Here is a 6,214-nt window from a genome sequence, read left to right on the forward strand (position 1 = left end):
GCTCCCCAGGGCTCTGCCTTCCAGTGCAGGGCCCCTGGGCCTCCGGCCATGAGCAGCGGTTGTTATCAGGGTTGTCACTTGGGTTTCCTCCTCAGACAGGCTGGCTGGCGGGGAGCGCTGGCGCACTGCCAGCCATCGAGAACGGCTGCCCTGTGCCAGCTCTGCTTCCTGCTGCCCACACCGGTCAGTAGTAGCCGGTCGGAATTTACCTTCTCGGCGGTAGCCTCACAAACCAGCTCTTTGCACCCAGGAACAAAACTTCCCCTCTCTGCTGCACTACTCAGCGTGTGCAGTTGGACATCATGAACTATGCCGAAGTCCCACATCGCTACAAGCAGCCCCTGCCCTGTGCTGCTGGCTCTGTTCAGTTCTCCAGGATGCATCGGCACAGACTTTCTGCGCAGTCTCTCTCTGAATGTCATTTTGCACCCCCCGGAGGAAATTTTGCCTTGGTCACTTCAAAACTGGATCCCAGCTGCCGTGGGAAAGTCAGTGAAGAAGCTACAGGGATTGCTCTGCCTGTGGCTGCAACGCTGCTGACTGTGGTAGGGAGCGTGAGCTAGCAGCCTGCAGGATGGACGCACCGTGCTGGGCTCGTAGGGACACAGAGGCACGTGCCACGAACAGTTGCAAGTGATACTTGGTCATAAGATCAACAAACATTTCAAGCCATACATTCCACGTGGGAAGATTATTTGCTCTCAGAAGGATGCCTCAGCTTTCACAGGCAGGGTTGGTTTTTTTTAAGATTATCCATTTGGCTAACTTTTTCACCCTTTCTCGCAATGCTGTCCCATAAGAAAGATGCCAGGTGCTTGTATTAGAGATGCAGAGATGAGGATGGGGAAAGCTCCCCGATTGCTGGAGGAGTTAGTGCCTTCTTAGCGGGCGCTGAGGGCATGGGGCTGGCGGCATCCCCGCAGTGTGTGCTCCCCTGCAGCGCTCATCGAAGCAAAGCACTGTACAGTCGCCTTCTGGTGCAACGGTGCAGCTCTGCAGCAAGCTGCAACCAGCAGAGGGGACTGGAAGACCATTTCACACAGACATGCCTGGGGAAAATTCAGTTGCCAAAGATTAGAGGCAGTGAAGCGAGAGTGTTCAGGTAACCTTTCGCACCCACTTAAACTGGGTCAATCTCCAGTCATAACTTAAAATAACCAGCGCAAGGCTGCAGGTAGAGCAGGAGGTTGTTTCTGCCTGCTTAATCTTTCAAGCTGCTTGTAATGCAAAGCCCCTATTCTTTCCTAGGAAGTATTAAAAGGCAGAAATGCTACTTGTACATGATCCCCTGTAGCTGCTATTCAAAACCTCTGAGGTGGGATCCCTAAAAATCCCAAGACTGCTTTAAAAATCGTGGGAGGGTTTATTTACATCTCCTTGCTTGTTTTTTAAAATGCACAATCTTTGGGGATCCTTTTCTTTGCTTTTCGTTCACCAACCATTTCTGCAACCAGCAGAATGAGATATTGTAATTTTAATTCTTTCACCAAAACAAGCTCCTCCTCTAAGCCAGGGCCCCCAGGGCCCGTGGCTTTCGGGTGGGTGCCATGCGGAGCGATAGCTGTCTGGAGGAAGCTGAGCAAGTGTCTGATTTTAACATACACTGGTCCCCTCTGCTGTATGAAAAGGCAGGGAAAGCCCATGGCGATTGTTTCAGTCCCTCCTTTTGCCAGAGGGGCTGGAGCTGGTGCTCAGGGGTGGGAGAGCAAGGAGGAAGGGCTGGTCTGCTCAGCCCCGTGGGGGAGCCTTCGTTGGCGTAGATGCTCTATTTCAGCATTGCAGCTCCCAGCCCCTTCTCCCGGCGCCTTCCGGTTTGCTAGAAGTCATGCAAGATTGCTGAATGCAGGATGGTACACAACAGTTAAAAGTCTGCACATCTAAAGCACTGAAAAATGGAAATAATGACAGGTTTAAGGTCTGCCCTGAGAAAGGCTGCACCCTGCAGTGTCCTGGTGTTGCTACTGAGCTTGTTGCATGGAGGTCTTTCAGTGCAAGTCCCAGTGGGGAGGCATGGGTGACCAGCAGGACCATACTCCTGCCCTCTGGTTTGACCTGATCTTGCTCTTAGGGTCAGGGAAGAATTTCCTGTGCTTGGCATCTGTTGTGGCCAGAAAGTGACTGTATTTGAAGCTGTAAAACTGCGGCCAGTGTATCCTGCTGCTCTCTGACCTCTGAGCAGCGAGCCGAAGTGTCACAGAAAGCCAAAGGGATTTGGTCATCATGTGAAGACCCCTTCAATGACAGCTGGCTGTGTTGCTTCCTATTTATGCTGTGGCAATTGACAGTTGGGTTGGTTGGTTTTTTTTAAAGCTCCTTGTTTAATTGCGTTTTGGTTTTTACATGGTTATTTAGCTAATAGAAAATACTAATAGAAAAGGAACCTTCAGCAAATCAAACACTGCCTCCAGTCCTTTGAGTCAGAAAACACACAAGAAAGAGTATATATTCTCCAGCTAATTCCTAATCATTACAAACAGCACTAACAAGCCCTTGTATGTGATGTTGTCAGTATAGTGCTCTGAGGGTCTAACAGGACTCTTGCACGATCACGGGGGTTAGGTGAAGAGAGCAAGCTGTGAGTGCAGTGTTACCATTCCCATTTTACAGAAGGGGAAACCAAGACACAGGCAAATAATTTCTGAACGTGTATGCAAATGTGGTGAGCAGATTCTGCCTCTGAGCAGTTATTATTATCTGTGAAGGTTACCAGGTTGAACCTGGTACAAATATATCTTTTCATCCCCTCAGGCGTGGTTACTCTGAAAGAAATCAAGTGGCACAGATATTCCAGAAGAGCAATTGCAGAAAAACTTATTCGGCAATAATGATGCTGGTTAGTGATGCTGCAGAGATGAGGAATTATATTTCAACCTCTGCAGAGCTGGCAACATTTAATCATTATGTTTGCGCACAATTCCCAGCACAATGAGGCCCTGATTTCCACCTGGTGCTTCCAGACACTATAACAATGCAAATTAAAAATGAATAACACTAAAGAAAGAGATAGCTCCTTCCCTGTGCAATCTCTCCTATCTCTAAGCCCACTCATTCTTTCTCTGGCACAGCAGACTCCCTTTTATTTTTAACCCAGTCCTCCACTTAGGACATTCTTGGATTTTTCCCTAAAAAAGCACCTGCCTTTCTGGTTACACTATTTCCCTTTCTCTTTTGATGCAAGATGGTGTTTTCAGTCGGATAAATCCTCTGGCTGACACACAGTGAAGGACTGACAGGAACATTTATGTCCTGCAAGCGCTGAAGGATGCTTTTATTTCTTTCTGTCCCAAAGACACGCGTTCTCGGGCCAGATTGCGCTGGGTGGCAAAAGGCCCCTCTCTGCCATTAGAGCGCTAGACATCTGCAGCTCAGCCTGCAGCCGTACTCCCGGTGACAGTACGGTTGTTACAGCTCATTGTCGCTGCTGCCAGCTCTGTATTAATTATGCCACGCTATTTTCTTTTGCTTTCTTTGGTGAAGTGCTCTCTCCTTCTGTTATCTATTTCTAATTGCTTTATTGCCTTATTTTAGAAAGCGTACAAGTCAAAAGTGTCCAAATGGATTCTGAATATAGCAACAGCGCAGTCAACCGATGGGCTCTTTAGCAGGCGTGAATCAGGATCGTTCCAGTTAACAGAGCTCTGCCTACTGGTACCAAGCACGGATCCTGCTCAGCTTTATGGCACCGCAAAGAGATTTGGCCCAAGCTGTTCTTAAAAGAAATGACGGCTTCAACTCTTTTTTCATCTAAACACACTCGTGAGATGCCTGGGAAATGTAAAGTCTCCCTCTCATGACTGTAACTCAAGGACAGGTTAAACAAACACCCTCCCAGTCCTTGCACCCAGAAAACACGTGGGAAATAACAGTTACCAACCAACTACACCCAACCATTATCAAACAGAAATACCAAAGTCTTATTTTAATGTTGTGATAGCCATCACGGTCTAAGCATCAGAGAGACATTATTTGGGACTCTCTTTGCACTGGTCATTGCTGCTCTGCAGTGTAATCACCTGTGTGTTATGAAAAGGGAAACTGTTTTGTTTTGTTTTCTGGACAAAATAGCAGCTTCTGACTGAGACTAGCTAACCAGGTTATTCCATTAGGTCAAGCGCTAGCAGTCTTTGCCAGAGGCGATACAAACCCTGATGCTGGTGCTGAAACTGTGCTTCAGACGTCACTGGTGATTTAAACTGCCTGATGCTAAAGAAGAAAGGTCTTTAGGGGACAATCCTCAGCCCTTGCCAAACAGTCAGCATCTTCGAGGCATCTCAAAGCCAAACATGAATCAGCCCAAATGACTTCTGAAATCCTTGAAAATACTTCTCAGCAGTAGTTATGGCAAGAGGAGCAGGAGGCTGAAAGTTTCACTCATTGCTCAAGAGAAGCTAAGTTGTCCCTGTATGAGCAAGGCTGCACTTGATTGAGTTGAAAGCCCCTGTGAAACAGGTCAATGTTTTATCTTATATATGTTATGGTCTTCCAGAGCATCTCTTGCGCCCTGGAGCCACAGGAACACAGTCTGGGTCCTGGGCACTTATACCCGGGCACCCGAAAAGGAGGTTGCTGGGGCTTTCACTGCTCAGGGCTGGGAGGAGGCTTTGCTTTTGCTCACGGGCACGCCTTACTTTTCCTGAGAGTCCACCATGGCCAACAGACAGCCCAGGAGCTCAGGCTGGTGGCTGTCTTGAGATGATATCTAATCGGTGATCATTAACTAATATCCAGAGCTGCTGGAAGAAGACAACAGCTTTGGAAGCATGAACTTGAGGTGATGAGGCTCTCTGCTGTCCTGTTAGAATCATAGAATCGTTTAGGTTGGAAAAGACCTTTAAGATCATCGAGTCCAACTGTTAACCTAGCACTGCCAAGTCCACCACTAAACCATGTCCCTAAGTGCCACATCTACACCTCTTTTAAATACCTCCAGGGATGGTGACTCAACCCCTTCCCTGGGCAGCCTGTTCCAATGCTTGGCAACTCCTTCGGTGAAAAAATTTTTCCTAATATCCAATCTAAACCTCCCCTGGTGCAACTTGAGGCCATTTCCTCTTGTCCTGTCACTTGTGACTTGGGAGAAGAGACTGACCCCCACCTCACTACAACCTCCTTTCAGGTAGTTGTGGAGAGCAATAAGGTCTCCCCTCAGCCTCCTCTTCTCCAGGCTAAACAACCCCAGTTCCCTCAGCCGCTCCTCATGGGACTTGTGCTCTAGACCCTTCACGAGCTTCATGGCCCTTCTTCGGACACGCAAAGGAACCAGAGAACTGCTAGAGAAAGACCAGCCAAATCCCTGCTCCTAAATGTCCTGGTTTTTATCCAAATGAAGCCACTGCCTTGAGCAGAGACTGAACATGGGCTGGAAGGGAGAGGTCCCAGAAAACCTGGGCAGCGTGAGATGCTGGAAACCTTTTGTGCCAGGCTTTGGTGTTGAAAATAAACCCTAGCATTTTCTTGCTGCCTTATTTCTGTCAGAAAGGCTTTCTGCATGGAAAAAGAAATGAAAAAGTATTTCCAGCTGCGGGTGGTTTATCCATGGATGGAGAAACACTGTCCTAACCGTCCTCGTTCAGAAACCATGGGCCCTCAATGCATCATTTATATTTTTGTTTCAGTTTCTTTGCTCTGGCTGCCGCAGGAAGGAATTGTGTATACCTGAAGTACAAAACTGGACCAAGTAGTAGTTAAAGACATGAAACTATGGAAACGCTGTCAGAATTACGAATAAAATACGTTCAAGGAGACCAACTGACACATTGCCAATAGTAAAAACTACAAAACACGTTTGTTGGTCACTCTGAAATACGGCAGGCTCTGCCACCCTCCCGCTGGTTCACGTCACACTGCTGTTCACCTGGTCCAAGAGTCCTTCTCTGCCCCGGTGTTTCCTGCTCATGGAAGATCTTCTCTGCTGGATTTTCTCTGTGACAAGCTGAAAGAAAAAGCCTTTGCAGCTTTCTAACAGGGATCATTTCACTGAATGTAACAGCTCTTTGATAGCCAAGTTTAGAACCACACAAGTACTGGATTTTTAGCTTGCTGGTTAAAGAAAAAAACACTTTCTTTTGTTTTCTTCCTTGCAAAATAAATAAGGGGACAGAGTATGCTGTGGTCATATAATTGGATCCATTATTTTATTAGCCAATTTAAAGATTAACAGTAGGCAAATAAGGTCTCAAAGGTTTCAAGCGAAATTCAAAACACGTCAGTTCGA

Source organism: Gymnogyps californianus, chromosome 20 (assembly GCF_018139145.2).
Source record: "Gymnogyps californianus isolate 813 chromosome 20, ASM1813914v2, whole genome shotgun sequence".
Classification (NCBI taxonomy): Eukaryota; Metazoa; Chordata; class Aves; order Accipitriformes; family Cathartidae; genus Gymnogyps; species Gymnogyps californianus.